Here is an 18,553-nt window from a genome sequence, read left to right on the forward strand (position 1 = left end):
CTGTCTCTATGAATCTGCCTATTCTAGGTACCTCATACAAGTAGAATCATACAATATTTGTCCTTCTGTGTCTGACTTCTTAGCATAATGTTTTTAGGGGAGGCTGATTATTTTTTTGGAGTGTAGACATTGATTTTTATTGTATATTAAAGGAAGAGTTGTGTTTTATTGGGGAAAAAAAGGCCAAACAAGACACGTAATTGGGGATGGGGGCTCTTGACTTTTAAGTTTAAAATGATCATTATATCCATTATCAATGTGTGGAGGTTCTTAATGTACTTAGGCAACCCAGTGTCTTTACACAGGTGTTTTATAGTTAGTGTGGTTAATTCTCCTGGTATCCGCCAGAGGCTTCTCCATATTTTACAGTCATGATATGAAGACATAGGGATGCTTTGGGGATTAGTTAAATGTGTGTGGCATACTTTGCTGTGTAAACTCACTCTTGGGAACTAGTTTTGCTCCCTGCTTTCAACTTTCACAGCTCTTATAGTCAATCCCATTCACTTAGCACTTAGTATATGTTTGTTAGTTGTTTTTTTTTTCTGTATATAACCTTGAAGGCAAGAGCTAAGTATCATCCCTCTTTGTTTTTTCAGTCTTGTGCATAATAATAGTAACTCAGCGTTTGTTGATGTTTGCCTCCCCTCTCCCTTCCTTTTAAGTGGAGCTGGCGAAGCATAGCTTTAATTTCAAACTCAGCTAAAGCAAGCTGAAGGGTTTTCAGAGTAAAAACAAAAAGGAGTCTTGAGTAGCAGGAGACAAGGAACACCTAAGGCACTTAGAGACCTGGGCAAAGCCTCCAAGGTACCCAAAAACCTGTTGTTTGTCACAGACTAACAAGTGACTCACATACAACCTGATCCACTATTCATTTCAGAGCTGTGTTCACTCTACCCTATCAAAATTTAAATCTGTAAGGGAAAAATAATGCCCAAGGCAGGATTTGAGGAGAGGGTATTAAAGGAATTATGTGTTTTAGGAATTTTCATTGTATTAAGGCCCCTTAGTGTGGGGAAAGGTTGGAAAAGTCTTTTGAATACAACTTCAAGGCTGGGAGCAGGCATCCTAGAAACACAGCCACCAAGTCTTTGCTACTAGGATTTATTCCCCAGCATCTTCTGTAATGGCAAAAGATGGGAAATGGCCAAACTCACTTCTCAACAGGAGAATGATAAAAAGAATTTTGTCACATCTATGCAATGGAACACTGAGCTACTGTGACTAAGAATGAGGTAGAAGTTATCCTGAAATGGAAGGCTAGTTAAAAGACAATATATGTTGAAGATTACACACAAGCATAGAGAGAAAGGGAGAAAAGGACTGTGAGAATGGAGTGGTAGAAGGGAGTTGTTCACTCTTTTTAGTACAGTTTTAATTTTACTATGTTCATATTTTACTTTTTCCATTTCAACTGTGTTGTTAATTTTAACTATCCTGTTGCCATTGTGACCAGTAGTAGTCTGCAGCATGTACCCACTCTGTCTAGCTCTGTTGTCCACCCCAAGCCCCAAGTAACAAGGCAAAAATAATCTTCCCTTGATTCATAAAACAGGTGTTTCCATGTCTTTAACATTCAAAATCTCACCTTGCCCATGAAAAATCATCCGAGTAACTTCATCTCTCACAGAATCACACCAAGAATACAATTTGTCCATGCTTCTACTTCTGAATATTTCAGCAGCACTAGCAGTGTTCTGCACTCTGAGGTTACTGAGACCCCCTTTGTGGTGTGACAGTGTTTCCAAAGAGCATACTTTCTCTTGAATGCTTTGATCCATGGCCCTTCAGAAAACTCTTGTTAGGCAGGCTTGAATTGGGTGTCAATTTTTCATTGGCATGAGTTCATTAGAATAGCTTTGTGCTGTCAAGGCCTTTACATGTGTTTAGACTTGCCTCCTCCTGGCATTTTCTAGGAAATATGGATCTGTAGAGAATGGTAGTTTCCATGGTAAATGTTCCCTCATATTTGTTTTCTCAAGTTCTCTTCTGATATACACAGCATGATTTCCTTTTTCAGTACCAGTACCACAATAGATTTAGGTTGTGGCGCCACTGCAGAACTGTTTAAAAAAATAAATCTCACCCACCCTAGTTAGAACAGGGGTAATTTATTATTCTAACTGCAGGGAGCCAACTTCATATCCACCCTGAAAACTGTAGGAAAAGGGTTGACTTTTAAAAATATAGTCACAAAATCTACACATCTTGGATATACATGCTTAAAACAGATGAGCAAAATATTTGATTCTCAAACACTTGTAAGAGTCTCCACTATGCGACATGCACAAGTAGAAGCACATACAGGTGTGAGGTGCTTTGTGACTTACAGAGGTTTCATACACGATTCATTTTATTTTCATATACCAGTGCCATTAAGTTAATAGGGTATATCTTACAGCCTTTATTTACATAGGAAAATTAAGGCTCAGAAATGTTAAGCGATTTAAAAGTCGCACAAGTAGCTGGTAAGTGCTACAGCCCTATATGAGTTCTTCAGTTCCAAATTCCATGTTATTCTGTTACTCCTACACTGTTTCTTCGAGCTTTCATTTCCCAGATGTAACATGGTTGATTTTCAGTGTCCCGGGATGCTGTTCTGAACTCTGTGTTCTTAAGCAATATCAATTTTTTGTTGTCAGGAGATGTGAACACAACATTGACATTTCACGTACTTTTTCCCCTCACGGCCTAATGGGTTAGAGGGAAACAAAAGTTACCTACTCCCAGAGAGCAGGGCAATGACATAAAGGTGTACCGGAGCCGGCCGACACACTCTCTTAGAAGACTGAGAAGTCAAGCGTCTCATCTTTCTCTTCTGTAGCTGGGGGAGAACCGAGAGCCAGACAATAGCCTCTTGTTTAGTTTTATTAATTTTGAGGGTGGGTGGGAAAAAAGCATTGGATCGACGGCGTAAATGACCAATTGCAAGCAAATCCTAGGCCAGGATTCACCAACCGGTTGCAGAAAATGGTGGGTGGGGCTAACACTTATCCGCCCGCTCCACCCAGGTCCGACCTCCAGCTCGGCTTGGAGGCGGAGGCTCCCCAGACCTCCGCCCACGCTACCCTCGCCGCTAGAGCGGCCAGGCAACGGGAGGGGGATTGGGACGTGGGAGTAGGGAGGTGGAAGGGGAGGAAGAAGAGAGGATGTCTCGCAGAGCTGCGATCTGGGTGGGGGCCTACTGCTAATAGGAAGCAAGAAGGAAAGGAAAACGAAAGAGCGGGGTGCTGTTCCTTTCTGCATTATTTTAAGGGCGCTTTGCGAGAAGCTGCTTTTCAGCATTTCCATTTTATTATTCCTTCTTCCTGCTGTAGGGTGAAGAGCTGTACTGGCTCTCCCACGCGACTCTGCTCCATTGTTGCCGTAGGTTATTATTGTAGTCTTGCAAAACCCTTTCCTTCCTTCCAGCCAGTCTTTGCGTAGACTGTAACCGAACTCTGCCACGTTTGTACGATTAGAGCGAGGGCCCCGAGCTTTCGCCGAGGGGGCTGGACGCCGCGGTTCAATTGTTTAAGACTTCCCCGCCCTCTGGCCCCGCCTCTCTTCCTACCCTCCTACCCTCCACCCGGCTCCAGGATCCGGGCTGGCTCCCTCCCTTTTTTCCCCGCCCTCTACTCCGCCCCCTTCCATAGTCCATCCGCCCCCCCTTGCACCCTGCTCCTGGGCGGTTCTAGCCGCTCTCCGCACGAAGAAAAGCCACCCATTCGTTCCCCTCCCCTACCTCCCATCCTTCGCCCGGGAGCTGCCTTCATCGCAGTCACGCCCCTTCCTTCCGAGGAGATTTCTGACTGCCCTAGCTGGTAGTCCCTGACTTATTCCTCCATCTCCTCTCTCTTTCGCTTCATCTTTTCTTAGTTCTCACTGCCCCCTCCACCCTCCCCCTCCAGTCTGTCTCGCCTCCGACCATCCGCTGCTCCACCCTCCGGCCCGGTATCCTGCCTGTCCACTGCCACCAAGGAGAACCCGGAGAGAGCAGCGAGGAGGGGAGCAGCCGGGAGTTGGGGCTTCCCCCCTGCTCATCCCTGGCCTTTGGCCCGGGAACGAAGCCACTTGAACGAGAGAGTCGTCACCTTGTCTTCGTTGCCTTCAGGGGTAGGAGACTCGTGGTTAATTTTTGTGGGGAACTGGGGCAGGATCCACAGTGGCATGAACTTGATCATGCTCTCGGCGTGAGTCGATCTACATGCGTGTGGGGATACCCATGTCTTATACTTTCTTTGCAGCTGGCCGTGAGTTTTCCGAGATGTGCAGCAAGTTAAATGGGTTAAAAATCGGTGCTCTCTTCCAGTCCTATGGAGATGCTAATGGGTACCACAACTTGATGGTACTTTTACTTTCTTGCCTGCTGGGGTTCTTGTAGGAAGGTAGGTCTCTAGGTAGTGAAGCACAAAAGAAATTAAAAACCAGAGGGAACTTGAAATCTACATTTAGCTCAGCAGGAAAGTCCGTGCTTATCTCAGATTGCTAGAAGCATTTCTCCTAAATGCTTAGGGTTGGGGTGGGGGCTCACACTCCCATCCCCTGGGGGCCATGAATTCTTGAAGTCTTAAAGTCTGGGAGTAATCTACAATAACACACTCTGTTTTTTGGGTGTGTGTGTCTGTTGGTGAGGAGGAGGTTTTCCCTTATCTGCCTTATATATGTGACTAGTTTTGTGGGATTGTGCAGGTGTCTTCAGGGCCCCAAGCCTGGGTCACTGTATGTTGGTGCTTCAACAGCAACATGGATTTGTCCATATATGAAAATGAAGAGAAGGAACAGTGAGAGGGAAAGTCACAGTCTCTGTAGACTGTGAACAATCCATGGTAAATTACCACTAATAATATAGTAATAATTTGCAGTAACAGATGACATACAATCAAATGAGAAAAGGGAAAGTTTGTGAGAAACAGCATTTCTAATCTCTAGTATGTATTTTAGAAAGAATTTTCTGACACCTTGGAGTGTCTAATTTAGTTACTCTTCCTCCCACTATCTCCTGCCCCACCACAAAGAGTGGAAGTTGGGAGGCATTTTAAAACTTTTTTGAATATAACCCTCTTCCATTCAGAGAGGAAGATAGTCACCATAATCTTCAATAATGGAGGGCTAAGGTTATTTAAGTCTTACTGAACTAGGCTTGTGCATACTCCTTTCTCAAGCCAGCCTTTGTGAAGCCACCTCGGTGAGACCTTTGAGCACCCTCATTTAGTAGCTAAGAATAATTTGAGATGCCATTTTGGTTGCGGGATAAATCTTCACCCATCTTTCACCTATCTCCAATTGGGCAAACATGGCAAACTTACAAGAATGGTGGTGTTCAAAGACCTGTTACCAAGATACCTCCAACCCATTGCTTATTTGAGAACAAATTATTGACTTATATTTTAAAATAATTTCATTGGTTGATTTTAGTGGGGGAAAGGAAAGCAGGAAGGGAGAGAAGGAATGTTACAGGGTGACAATTTTAAAGGCTATCACGTTTCAGATCAGCTGGGAGGGATAAGTTGGCCAGACCAAACTACATTTTATAACTGGCCTGGGACATTTTAATAGCCAGGTGGTTGTAGAGTAGTTGCATCTATTTACAGATGATAACTCAGGTTCCAGCTATTTTGTATGGGTTTATGCCATGTCATTTACAGATAGTCTCTGGCCCTACATCATACTTCATTTTAAGATACTTCTTTCTTTGGAAAAGTCTGGGTCTGTAAAATTGAAAGATACGAAGTAAACCTTTGACCATGCTTGTCTGTAGAATAAGTTTTATGTGAAAGTTGTGGATCTGTTTACCTATTTAAAAGTTTTAAGAAGGGAATTTTAAAAATCATATTCAGTACTCTTTCTAATTTGGAAATCGAAGTCTCACTTCTGATTTATGAAATAGGATTTATTAGACTAATGCACAGCCAAGGAATTTTGTGGAGTTGCTTTATCTGAAGTTTTGTAAAGAACGAATCAGGCTCTTTCTAGAATGCCTTAAGAACAATCTATTCAGAAAGCAAGGGATGGATAATATGACCTTGAGGTCCCATTGAGTGCCAGAATTCTAAGTGGGTACATCTGCTTCTGCACCTCTCCTAAGATCTCTCCCAAGGCCTGTGCCTTCTTTAAAAGGGTGTCTTTGTAATTAAGCAGCCCTGCTCCCCCATCCCCCTTTCTTCCTTTGATCCAGCTTTTTAATGTGTTTTTCCCATTTGGAGACAAGAGGAGTTTCTCACACTCTTCTGCTGCCCCCTTAAGATTTCCTTTTCTTCCCCCACTACAAAGTCCCCCAAAATTCTCAGGATGGTTAGCAGTTCTTTTGTTTTGTTGGTGGGGGTGTTACCAATGAGGAGGAATAGAGGATATATTCCCTCTTTGGAAATACTTATGGCCAGATAGCCTCCTCCATGGAGACTGAGCATTTAGAATGCATGAGAAGTCTATTCTTAGGGACTGTCTGGAAGACATTGTCCTTTGCACCCATTAAGCCCATCTTAAAATCCCTGAAAAGGGTGGAAAGAGGTATGTGTGTTCATGGTGGAGCCTTTAGGATGGTAAATTGGTAAATGTTACCAAGTTTCCTATTATATCACCTCTTACCCTCATGAATTCAGTGCGTTTGAAGATCTGCTTGACAAGTTAATTAGCTTGGGACTAAACCAATTTGTTTAGAATTGTGCTCCATTGGTTTCTTGTCCCTAGAAACTTTTGTTGGTGGTTTACTATGACATGATGTCCCTAGTCTTGCTTATTTCTTAGTTCCTTGCTTGCTGCCTTCTGTAGACTTTGGTCCAAATTCTAGGGTCCCACCCCCAAGTCAAAGGTTAGATTTTGGTCCCAGGAATGAAGAGTGAATTAAACAGACTGTCCATAATGCATTACTCTGCTTCGTGGTGGGTTTTGGAACCCTTTTAAATCAGAAAAAGGAGAGAAGTTGCCCTGTTCACTCACAACACACAAAATTTGGGCTTAAAAAAGTGGAAAATAGGAGGTCTTTTGCTTTATGAAAGAATTGCTATGGGTTTCTTTGAAAGAACTAGCTTTCCTATTTAGTGCCTTTGAGCTATTACTTGATATATAAAAATTCACTGTAACTGAGCCTTCTCAGAAACATATTTATTGGAAGAAAGGAAGACATTAGAATTTTGTTGTAATGATTTTGTTTGAATTAAGTGAGGCCATTGGTTGTCCTTTGAAAGATTTTTGTTACATGGGATGGAATTAATTGTCTGAATCATTTTGGCCTGTAATAATGCTGGCTACATTTAGTCCTAGCCTACAACCACTTGCAGAAGGGAGCTAGTATGACTTTCTGGAAATAAATCACATTTCACAGATTTTGATAACTGTAAGAATGGAACTCTCTACACCATATATGTGAAAGATTTTAATTTCTGTTATTGAATTTGAATAACCCAAGGACACATAAAATCGCTTCAGGTAAATTAACAGCAACTTAAATCTAAGAAGCTACTCAGTTTACCCCTCTTGGCAAGTTTTTTCTTCTGTGAATTGTGAGAGTCAGACAGGGTGATTTTGAGAACCAGCTCTCAGAAGTTTATGGATCTCTTCCTAGGCCTGGGTTTCTGGTGTGAATATGAATGATTCCTACTAGAATGTGGTGCAACAGTTGTTAGAAATACAATCATGTAGTCATCTGGATATTTTTTAAAAGCCTGTAAAGATATATAAATGCATTCTGTCTCTTATTTTAACAACATATCTAATTAAAAAGCTCAGACCCTGCCCAAAACTTTGACAAGAATTCCATCATCCTAACAGATCACCTGTTTTCATTTTTTTTCTAGTTCCTTTCAGTCCCTGTTTCTGAACTTAAGGGAATTTTACATAGTTAGAGTGGTAGAAATGTCCAGTGTTGCTTTTAAATAGGTGCCCGCATAAGACTTATCTTAGTAAACTTGTGCGAAGGAATGAAGTCAAAACCTGACTGAATTTACATGAAGAATCACATAGGTTTGTTTCTTGAATGCCAGGAGAGACTATGATTTAGGAGTATTCATTCATGCATCTAGCCAGGCTGTTAATTCTACTTTCTTGACCTCCTGTGACCCCTCCATCATTCTTTTTAAGCAAAAAGCAAATGAGGGTTCACTGTTTGCTTTGTCTAAATCACTAGCAATAATCCTCAAATCATTGTAGCATGATGTCCCATCAAAAGGGTACAAATTTGCATAGAATATGAAATCTCCCAAGTGAGAAAGGAAAAGCACGAAAGCACAAAGGTTTTATAGCTTTGAAAATAATACATTTAAATTGCACAAAAAAGTAGCAAGGAAACTAAGTATTTTAGACAATTAAATAGACATGTAGATGTAGCAAGATAATACACTTTAATGGATTATTCGTTTGAGACCTTCACCATATAGTGAAAGTTCAGTTACATGTATGATCTTCAATTTTTGATGGACTCATTTCTGGAAACCAGTGGCTCATCATAAATTACATTAAATTTCTTTAATCGCCGTAGGAAGATAGTGCAGGGACACTTTTTATATGTGTTCATGGGGAAAAGCAGATGGATATATTTGCCAATATCTCCTAAGATAATGTTTGAAACTCTACTTTTTTTAACTCCATCTACTGTCCTTCATATTTGTAAAGTCACTTTCACTATTGCCCCACTTCATGAAATATCATTAGACTGTGTTATTTGAAGCTAGGATCCGGGTTTCTCTGCCCAGCACTCTCTGACTTGCCATGTGACCAAGGATAAATGAATTGGCTGCTCTGAGCTTCAGTTACCCTTATGAGAAGCATGGATATCAATACCTTACAGAGGTGTTTAGGCATGCTTCATATTGAGCACAAGCTTTGAGGTCACTAGGAAAAAGGTGTTTGCCATGATGGTAGAGCAGTCTTATTATTGGATCCTGAGCAGGTGTTGACTTTTAATAAGATTTGCTCTCTTACAGTGTCCTTTGATTCATTGCCTTATTGACTATAATTGGTTGTACCATTATAGGTATTATTGACCCTCTTGGTTATTAAAATAATTAAACATTTCATTCTATGTTGTAAGTTGAACTTCTAGTAAAAGAAAGGATTCTAATGTCTCTCAAGGTGATGAAAAATAGCTTTAGAAAAAGACATTAGTTGGAATGTGCCATAAAGTTTAGTCAGTTCTTCAAAGCTCTTCCAGAAGATTAAAAAGAGTAAAGCAAATTTCTGTGTGTCTATCTGCATGTGAGTGTGTGTGTGTTTTAAAGGAGAAAGTTTTGAGTAATATTTGCTTGTGACACATACTGATGATAGCCAGTAACTGAAACCCAGCCATTGTAGTGTTTTATACACAGCTGGTTTTTATTAATGATGGAATATTTATGCTTGCTGTACAATTCGTGGCTCATTTCCATGTGTATGTCAGGACTTAAATACCCCCAAAAGCAACATTAAGATAGCATTAAATATAAATGTGGCCAAGCTGGAAAGAGTGTGTTTGGGGGGTTCTCTCTTATTCTTATTGGTGTTGTTTCAGATCACAATAACTGCCCCCCAACTTTAGGCACTGATGCCGATCTTTTTTTTTCTTTGTATAACCCATAGCAACCTTTATATTTTGATCCTTTTCATATGGACAAATGCTCTCCCCTCCCTTCATAATGCAGATGAAACTGATGTATGTGTTTTTTAAGAGCACGTTTTCCCTGCACATGCTTCTCATTATCCAAGAGGCCTGGACTCAATCAGTAAAGGAGCAGAGAAACCACATAATTGAAAGGAGAATGACGGTTGTGCATACTTGGAATATTTGTGGGAAGGGGATTGCTGACATCAGAAAATTTAGTGGCCCGAGTGTTAACAGCATTGAAAAGAAATAAGATTTCTGTGTTTCTGTGCATTGAGAATTATTTTTAAGGGCATAAAAAATATGGGCCAGGTTTGACATCCTTTTGTGAAGTTGCCCTGGAAACTTTGATGAAGGTTGTTATAGAATAGTTCAATTTAAATCTTCCCTATTGGGAAGCTAATTAGTATATTACTTAATCATTTGGGTTGTCTTCAAGAGGCATGTGTTTGTATTGAATTAATGACTTTTTTTCATGTGATAGGAAACTAAGATAAAAATCACAGGTGGGGAAAATTATTTAAATTGCCTAATTAAGAGAAATCTAATTTTCTCTTTATTACATTAGGTTTTCAGTTCAGATTTTTGCTTCACTCTGTTTATATACAGTGATTACATTTTAGTTTAGTAGCCAATTTTACTTTCTTGATCATGGGCTGTAAACCAAAGCTTATTAATTTGAGTTTTCCTTATGAATTGGAGAACTATGACAAATGACAATAAACCATTTTATTAAGGTAACAATTGTTTCTTTTTTTTTTCCTTCTAGTTAGTCTTTGTTCTCTCTGTGTGTGTGTGTGTGTTTGAGAGAGGGAAAATTTTTTTTTAAAGCAAACAATTTTTGGAGCTAAGAAAATTTTGGTGACCCCTTTTTGCCCCCAAGAACATTCTGTCTTGGGCTCTCAGTTAGGCTTCCATTAGGACAATGTGATGACTTTTCTGGCATGGTACCTTTTGTGACTAGACTAGCAGTTCACCCCTGGCAGCTTGAAGGAGAGTGTTTATGATGGGAACTGGAGTGCAGGATTCCTAGCTCGTTATTTCTCCTGTACTCCACCTTTTTAAAGAGAATGAATGTTTGCTCCTGAGGTTTCAGGGCCATTTGAAATAAAGTGCTCAGTTAGCTAAATGTGTAATGTGGATATGCTGTGATGCTCATTTTCCCCCAAAATAGTAGGGGTCAGTCATTTTATACATTTATTCCCTGATGTTATACCTGTAGCACATGTCTGCACTAGAGTTTTGGAGAGTGGGCAAGTTGGCTGGGTTTCCTGGGAAGGCAGGGTCTAGATTTAGTTTTGTTTGCAATGGCAACTCAGTCAAGACAGGTTCTTGGGGCTTGCAAGTCAGGGGGAGGGGGAAGGGCTGACTTTGGGGAGTGACTCAGGCTCTTTGGTATGAAGATATGAAATGCTGGCTCCTGTCCCTGCACCTGCTGGATGCCACACCTGTAGTCAGCACCTGAGCCCCACTCAAACACAAAAAGCAGACTGAAGGCAGATGGGGTACAGCAAAACAGGGAGCTCCCAATTATGTTAGAAGAGCACCACTGCAAATTATATTTAGCTGTGCCAGTGTTGGTAAGGGGAAATGTCTTAGATATTTTCTTCTAGGTGCAGTGCACCAGCTTGCTCATGGTACTGTTGGAGCCCCGAGGGAATTTGCTTTCCTAATCATTTCTCTGGTGAACTGTCCTCTTAAAAAATGGAGAGTCAGTTCAGTAGAGGTTTGTGTCTAATAACCCAGCACAGGGCAGGAAGTCACAAGACCTGGATTCTTATCCTGACCCAACCAGTGAGCCACAGAGAAACCTTGGTCAAATTAGTTATCATTAGCTATCTACCCTGGACTTAAGCTTCTGCAGTTGTAAAATGGAATTAATCACATCTGCCTTTATTTCCTCACAGAGCTGCTGAGAAGGACATATAAGATAACAGAAGTAAAACAGATTTTGTCTTCTTAGAAGAAAGACTAGGAAACTGAAGGTAATAATATTTTTGTTATTGCTATTCTACACCTTTCATTCCTTTTCTTCTCTTTCTGTCAACTCTGGCAAAGTCTTTGGGAAGTTGTTATTTACTCAGAATGCAATTATTAAGCATATTTTATGTACCAATTAATGTTTTGGGGGTTAGGAATGACACAAAGTAAAAGCTTGCACTCATCCTATGCCCTCTAAGATCTTGTAGTGTAGCAAGTTCCATTTCCAGCTCAATCTATTACAGTGATTTCTGCCTGGGTACTTAGAAGTTTAAAGTACAAGAATTCTTCTGCCTTTCTGCATTCCAACTGGGGACTTTCATTCCTGGAGTAATGTATCCCAAGCTCTAGATAGAAGGTATAAGGGGAAGCAGTGTGGGAGGGAAGCAGTGTGGGGTGGAAGCGAGCCATGGGTAAATAAAGGAATTTCCCTCTCACTCTTACATTTGCAAGGTACCTAACACATGCTAAATTATTTTCCAGGGGCCCAGCCTAGTTTCATCTTTGGTTCCATTCTCCTCCTGCTCTATGTGGCCCAGCCCACTCTTTGACCTTAGCTATTATTCATATGCCAATTATTCCCAAAATACATCTCAACCTATCTTTGATGTCTCCCTTTCCAACTTCTCCAACATCAGGTTGGTCATCAGATTTCTTGTCTCTTACTCAGCTCATAGGTCTTTTCCTTTGTGAGGCTTTGTTTAGGTGGCTCAGAGTTTTTGCAGGGTCCACTGTGTTGCCAGAGCAGTCTGCTCATACCTCGGGTTTCCTGTTGGATCCTGCCCCAGTGCTTGACTGGGGGCCCCTTAGGGACTGAACTCTGTTTTATTTCTCCTTTTTTAATCCACTATAGGACCTGTACAGTGTCTGGCTATAGTTAAGTGCTTGATAAATGTTTGTGGAAAATAAGGTATGATAAGTGCTCTAATAGAGATGTGTACAAAGTCCAATAGACACACTGAGGAGAGAGAATTAGTTTTCCATATTGAGTGGAGTTAGGGGCAAGGAGAAGATTGAGAAGGACTAGGGAAGAACATTTAAGAGAAGGTGGAAAGCACTATCCTATTCTGATAATTCTCACTAAGCAGCCTAGGAAAGAAATGCCCGTTGTGTCTACTCTTGCTAAGGGCATCTCTGGCCTGTTTCCTTCCCTACCTTAGTACTAGATAACTTTTATGGTTGAGTCTGCAAATAAACATCTGTCTATAAGACATCTACCATTTAAGACAGGTGCCACTTAGTCTTATAATATTAAACAGGGCTGACCTTAAATGTGCCACCTTAACTGTGGCTGAAAACAGAGGTACACAGACTCATTGGATATGTACTTTTAGTTCTGTATAGCACATTATCCTTTAAAATATATTGAATATTAGTATCTGAAAACTAACCATTTTAATTCTGAGAATTTAGCAGGTTGGGTCAATAGAACTGAATGAATGTTTTAAAGCTAACTCTCAGATCATTCCAAGGGCAAAAATGAAACATGATATAAGCCATGACAGGCCATGAACCTGTTCTCACCCACCGATGCTTTTACTAATTAGCTTCTTGGCTGGGTGGCAATTTGGGACAAGTGCATGTGAGCTGGATTCACAAGGGAGCCCACATTCCACCCTGCCATTTTGAAAGCCATTGGGCTACTACACTGCTTCTCTTGGCTTCTTTCCTTCTCAGGAGTCATTCTTTGCTCTGGTGGGAAAATGGGAGCAGAATAACTTTTAATTAAGTTAAGGAGAGATTTCACGGGGCTGTGATATTATGCTAGTTTTACTTTTTTAGTAGATTGTCTAAAAAACATTCATGCTCCTTGACCAATTAGTTTTACTTTTGGGATTTTATCATTAGGAAACAATCCAAAATATTGAAAAAGACTAAATCACAAAGATGTTTTTGTAACATTATTTAGACTAGAATAAAATTAAAAGCAATTTAAATGTCTGAATAATTGGAAAATAGGTAGGTAAATCTTGATACACTCATTTAATGGACTATTACACAGTCATTGCAATGTATGTTATGGAGTCCATGCCACAACATGGAGAAAGTGCTTATAATAAAGTGAAATGTAGGATCCAAAATTATGTGTATCTTCATATTTCATTGCTTTGCAAAAACACAAATACACAAAGGAAAAAAAGCTAAAGGAAATATTCTATAATGTTAATAATGTTTGGGTTGAGTTGTTAGGGTTATAAGTGATTTTTCTTTGTTATAAATATTTGCCTATTGTACTTGTATTACTTATAAAATAAGGTAAAAATAAAAGTGGGTAGTATGCCATTGAAGATAGGATATTGGTAAAGCAGAAAGCTTGTAGGTATATTCTGAAACTTTTCTCAGTTTATGCTCAATCTGATTTCATGGACTGCTTATACTCTTTCTGAGGCAAGAAGAAATGGGATGTGATAGCCTGATCTATTTATTCCTCCCTTGGAATGGGTGCATGTGGAGGGAGGGGGAGGGGTGGTGGCAATAGTATTTTTCTGGTTACCCAGTATTTTTCTGCTCATGTACATTTTAGGGTTAATAAGTTTTGTTGGCTTTTAATATGTTAATTGCTTTATAATACAGAAAAGTAGAACTGGGACCAAATTGCCCACACCTTTGAGTTGCTATCTCAGAAATAGATAAGTGACACTGACTCTCAGTAAGATTTGGAATTCCAAGCCCATACCATGGTTCTTAGAATAAATTTCTAACCTAATCTAGATTGAGGTAGAGATAGGAGCAAAGAGATGGGGCTAACCCAAAGCTTTTTCTTAAGCTAGTGTTAGACTTAAGTAAGAGTAAGTACCAAGTTGCTATGGTATTAGGAAGACCTAGATCAGAGGCCTGGAAACATTTATCAGTGGAGGTTCTGGTTACTCTCTGACTTATCTGCATATCTTGGTTTAAAGAGGGGAGACTGTGTAAGGTCCTTCCACCATACTTAGTAAACACATTCCTCTTACCTATTTGGATTTCCTCTGCTGCCATTATGATTTTACTCCCAATGGAATTGATAAATTGGTAGTATCATTAAGCCAGGTTCATAGTCTTTTAAAACTAGAATCAGTTCAGTTTAATAAATATTTATTAAGCATCTTCTGTGTGTAAGCTAATATGCTATGACTAAACAGGGTCTGGCAGAAGTAAGGCTTGCTTGAGTGTGGTTGGTAGGGTACGTGAACGTCACATGAGATGGACCGCAATTTGAACATTTCATCTAAAATGTCATGTAGTGTGCTTGAGTGCGATATTGTTATGTTATAGAATGACATGCTTATGATTTTGTAATAACATTTTTTGTAATAAAAAGGGGGCATTATTTGTGCCGGACCCTGTATTTTAGTGGAAAGACTATTCCCCTAGGAGTAATAAAACCTGTATTCTGGCCCTCGTTCTGGCTGCTTTCAAGCTCTGGCATCTTCATTTATAAAAAGAGAGGGTTGGACCACTGGATGGTCTCCTGGGAGTCTTTCTTGTTAGAACACCCACTGATTTACGAACCTCTGCACACAGACTGAGTTGCAAATAAAGGTTTTACAAAAACAACCTTGTTTCATAAAGTTGCTGCAGCCTTCTAGAAAAAAAGGCACATTGAAATAATAATATTAATAGCTAACTTTTATTGAGCCTTTATTATGTCCTAGGCTCTGTGTTTACACTTTACATGGATTACCTGACTTCAGCTTTCTAAAAACCTTATGAAGTATGAGTACCATTATCCCTTTTTGCAGATGGTGAACTTTGAGACTTGAGGACGTCAAGAGACACATATGAGGTCAGTTAGTAAGCCATAGATCCAGGATTTGAACTTGGACAGGGTAACTCTGAGCCCAGGCTTTTAACCATGGTGTTTTTATTGCCTGCCCATTACCCATTGAAAGTCTGGGGATAATTTGCAAATAGACCATTGTTTCTTACCTCCCAAAGGAAGTGAATTAGTATCCTGAGTTGCAAGACTGTTGGGGAAGCTGTTCCCTAGACACTTCAGGCCACAATATGGACCAACCTGAGAGAATGTGAGAGAATTCAGTGGGCTGTTTTGCCTTTCTTTTTGTGTGGGAGGGCATGTGTGTGTGTGTGTGTGTGTGTGTGTGTGTGTGTGTGTGTGTGTGTGATGCACAAATGCAAGCATGCAGATATAGGGAAAACTTTGAACTGGTTTCTTTCCATTTAGTTGGAAGTAAAATTGTATGAACAAGTTGACCAAGATTTAGCAGAGAAACAATTTTCCTAGACTTAGATTCTTCATCCTAGTTGGTGGAATGATGGATAGGGGCAGAATAGGAGGAGGGGATTGAAGGGGTAGAGAGAAGATCTTATAGGCATATTTCAGAATTTATTTGAAGGGTGGGAATTTGGTCTACCTTGGCCACCTTGTAATGTTGATTTTCTGGGACTTGAATAGAAAATACTGGGCTCTCACTAATGTGTTTTGGCTCAACCTCCCAGGTATACTGGAAATGGCCAATGAATGCAAATGTGGTAAGAATTGACTTTAGCCTTGCTGCCCTGTTGCTATTCCAGAAGAATTGAATATATAGATTCAAAATGCATTTTTAAAGAGAGAACCACAGATATCCTTTCTTCCTCTATCAAATATCCTCAGAGACAGTCTGTCCAGGAGAAACAAGGTTATTTTATTGATTGAAGATGATGTCAGACACCTAGCAGTTGGTGTGATTAAAGCTTTGGGCAGATTAAAGGTTGCAGAGTTCATACTATTTTATTTCTTGTGCATGAGAACAGGACTATTTTCCTTTTCTTTCCCTAATAAATAAGTGGAGTAGTGTTTTTCTTTTTACCTGACTCTTAACATGTAGATGAATATAAGTACTTTAAGAAAAAAAATCAGCAAACTGGAGAGAAATCAGCAAAGCTTTTTTTTTTTCCTTAGGCTGAGTTCTTTTCCTCTTTTAAACAGAAACAGAAAAGGCCAGGGGGCGGGGTAATGGGGAGGGACAATCTGTGTCCAGTTGACACAAAATTATTTGGGTTTCAAAAACAATATGAAAGAGAGAGGACTAAATTAAGGGAAGAGAGTTAGACTTTGGACAAGTAAAGTTTTCTTGGTGAGGAGCTTAGGCATCAGGAGCAAACCCATCAAGATTGGCATGAAGAATCTAAATAGTATTGGCAAAGAATTGTATGGTAGTTTTTCTCCAGAGGTTCTAGTTTAAAAGCCTTGGGCTGTTTTCTGCATGTTTCAGTTGAAAAAAAAGACAACTATTTTGTTTAGAATTGGACAATAGAAGCATGGTGGTTATTTACCATAGCTGTGTTAACAGTCCAACTTTGATTGCAATTACACGTTCCTCTCTGAAATTAGGGAAGACACCCCCAAATAATTACCTTGCAGATTGGAGACAGTTTTGCTTTTGATTGTGATTATACATTGGACTGAAACAAGATGGAAAGACAAATTTCCATGTTTGCTCACTCTGTATCTGTTCACTTTATTTTTGGCAATGTTGCAAGGAAATAATGTTAAATTAATCACTGTGCGGTTTTGTGGATTTTTAAAAAACTTGGATGTTTTGGACACACTCCCAAAATACAGAGATGCTTGTGTGCTTCCTTTGCATTGCCTTGTTCCACAAATGGTGTCTCTGGTGCAGATTAAAGCCTTTCCTTTAAGAGATATGAGTGAGTCACAGCTAAGCCAGGACAGAAGATCAGTATGTGGGTGATGTGCATGCCACCTAAACACAAATGCCTCAGTTTGATAACCATTTTGGTGGGATCTGCAGGCCTTTTCTGAGGGATGAAACAGTATTTAGAAATAAGGACTATCTCAAATCCATATCTGGTCATTTTCAGCAGTTAATCTCTATAGTGTGAGTCCAGTCTTGTCCTTTTGCAGAGATACCGGGGCTGTGGAAGTGCTGAGAAAACAAGTGGGGGCATCTTCTTGAAGGACAAGTGTTGCTGCTATGCATTGAGAAGGGCAATTGCTTTTGCTACTCCAGTAAGAATGAATGGGCCATCGATCAGATTGTAAGGTCTGTGAGGGCAGGAACTATATGTTGTGTGTCTTTTGTATTCCTTCATTGTGTTTAGCATGAGGCAGGGTTATGTCTGGAGTAGCCAGTATGCAATAATTACTTAATACTTAATGACTTGGTTAAAAAGGAGTTTGGATTTGCTTCTGCCCATCTGAGGCTGTAGCAGTTGAATCGGGAGCTCCACTAAGCATTTATCTTTGACCAAAAACTTACCTTCTGATGACTGCCTTTCCTCTAGGATGTGGGGCAATAAGTCTCACTCACCTGCCCTACCACTGATAGCATTTTAAAGGTCGCACCCTAAAGGTGACGGTGGTTACAGCTTCTGTCATCACCCATCAGTCCAACTCAGAATTGAAGCAGCAGCTTTTTGGGGCTGTGAGGCTAGCACAAAGAAATCTTTTCCAGTGTCAGACCTGGACATTTCCACCTCCTGGAGACTGGCCAATCTCCTGAACACACTACTAGATAGTGGGGTTCCTTTCCGTCCTGGTGGAAATGGACCCTGCCACTCATATAAAAGGCAAGCACATGGGAGGACAAGTTATTCCCTTGGAAGGACTGGTTTGTTTAACTGTTGGCCATTGGTGGCAAAATGGAAACATTTTTATTTATCCTCCCTCCCCTTCCTGAACATTTCAGAGTGACCACTGGTTGGACTCTTGGCGGCGCTTAACGTGAACCTGAGTGTTAGGGGAGAGGTAATCTGCCGTTGCGGTTTCTGGAGCTGCTCATAAGCAAGAATTCCCTATCCTGATCAAGGCTTTAAGCCTAAACGAAAGCAGAAATAGGTATGGACCATTGGTGTGTGTGTGCCTGTGTGTGTGTTCAAGCCTGTGTGTGTGCAGGGTGGGGTGGGTGTGGAGTGGGAGGGGGTGGTGTACATACTTCAGGGTCTGGGGCAGCTCAATGTCTGGATTTTCCTGCTTTGCAGGAGGGGTTTATAAGTTATTTTCTTGTAACTGTACATACTCCTGTTCCATTTTTTGAAAACGGAAAAGTCTTTTGGTAGTCATCTCTTCAGTTT

At 40.3% G+C, this 18,553-nt stretch overlaps 1 protein-coding gene across 3 annotated transcripts in view; it reads left to right on the top strand.

Moving 5' to 3' along the window:
• Positions 1 to 3,649: 3,649 nt before the first annotated feature.
• The window catches only part of AMOT (angiomotin), a 62,938-nt gene continuing 48,034 nt past the window's right edge, over positions 3,650 to 18,553 (top strand). Inside the window, exons 1-4 of one of the 3 annotated variants that reach the window (XM_054580354.1) lie at positions 3,650 to 4,095; positions 11,461 to 11,538; positions 15,256 to 15,299; positions 18,169 to 18,317. The gene's annotated coding sequence lies outside the window, so the exon portion shown is untranslated. The remainder of the gene's footprint in view (positions 4,096 to 11,460; positions 11,539 to 15,255; positions 15,300 to 18,168; positions 18,318 to 18,553) is intronic. The other 2 variants (XM_054580352.1, XM_054580355.1) reach the window with 2 other exon arrangements.

The sequence above is a fragment of the Pteronotus mesoamericanus genome, unplaced genomic scaffold (assembly GCF_021234165.1).
Source record: "Pteronotus mesoamericanus isolate MK-2021 breed Mesoamerican mustached bat unplaced genomic scaffold, CSHL_Meso_final contig_58, whole genome shotgun sequence".
NCBI lineage: Eukaryota > Metazoa > Chordata > Mammalia > Chiroptera > Mormoopidae > Pteronotus > Pteronotus mesoamericanus.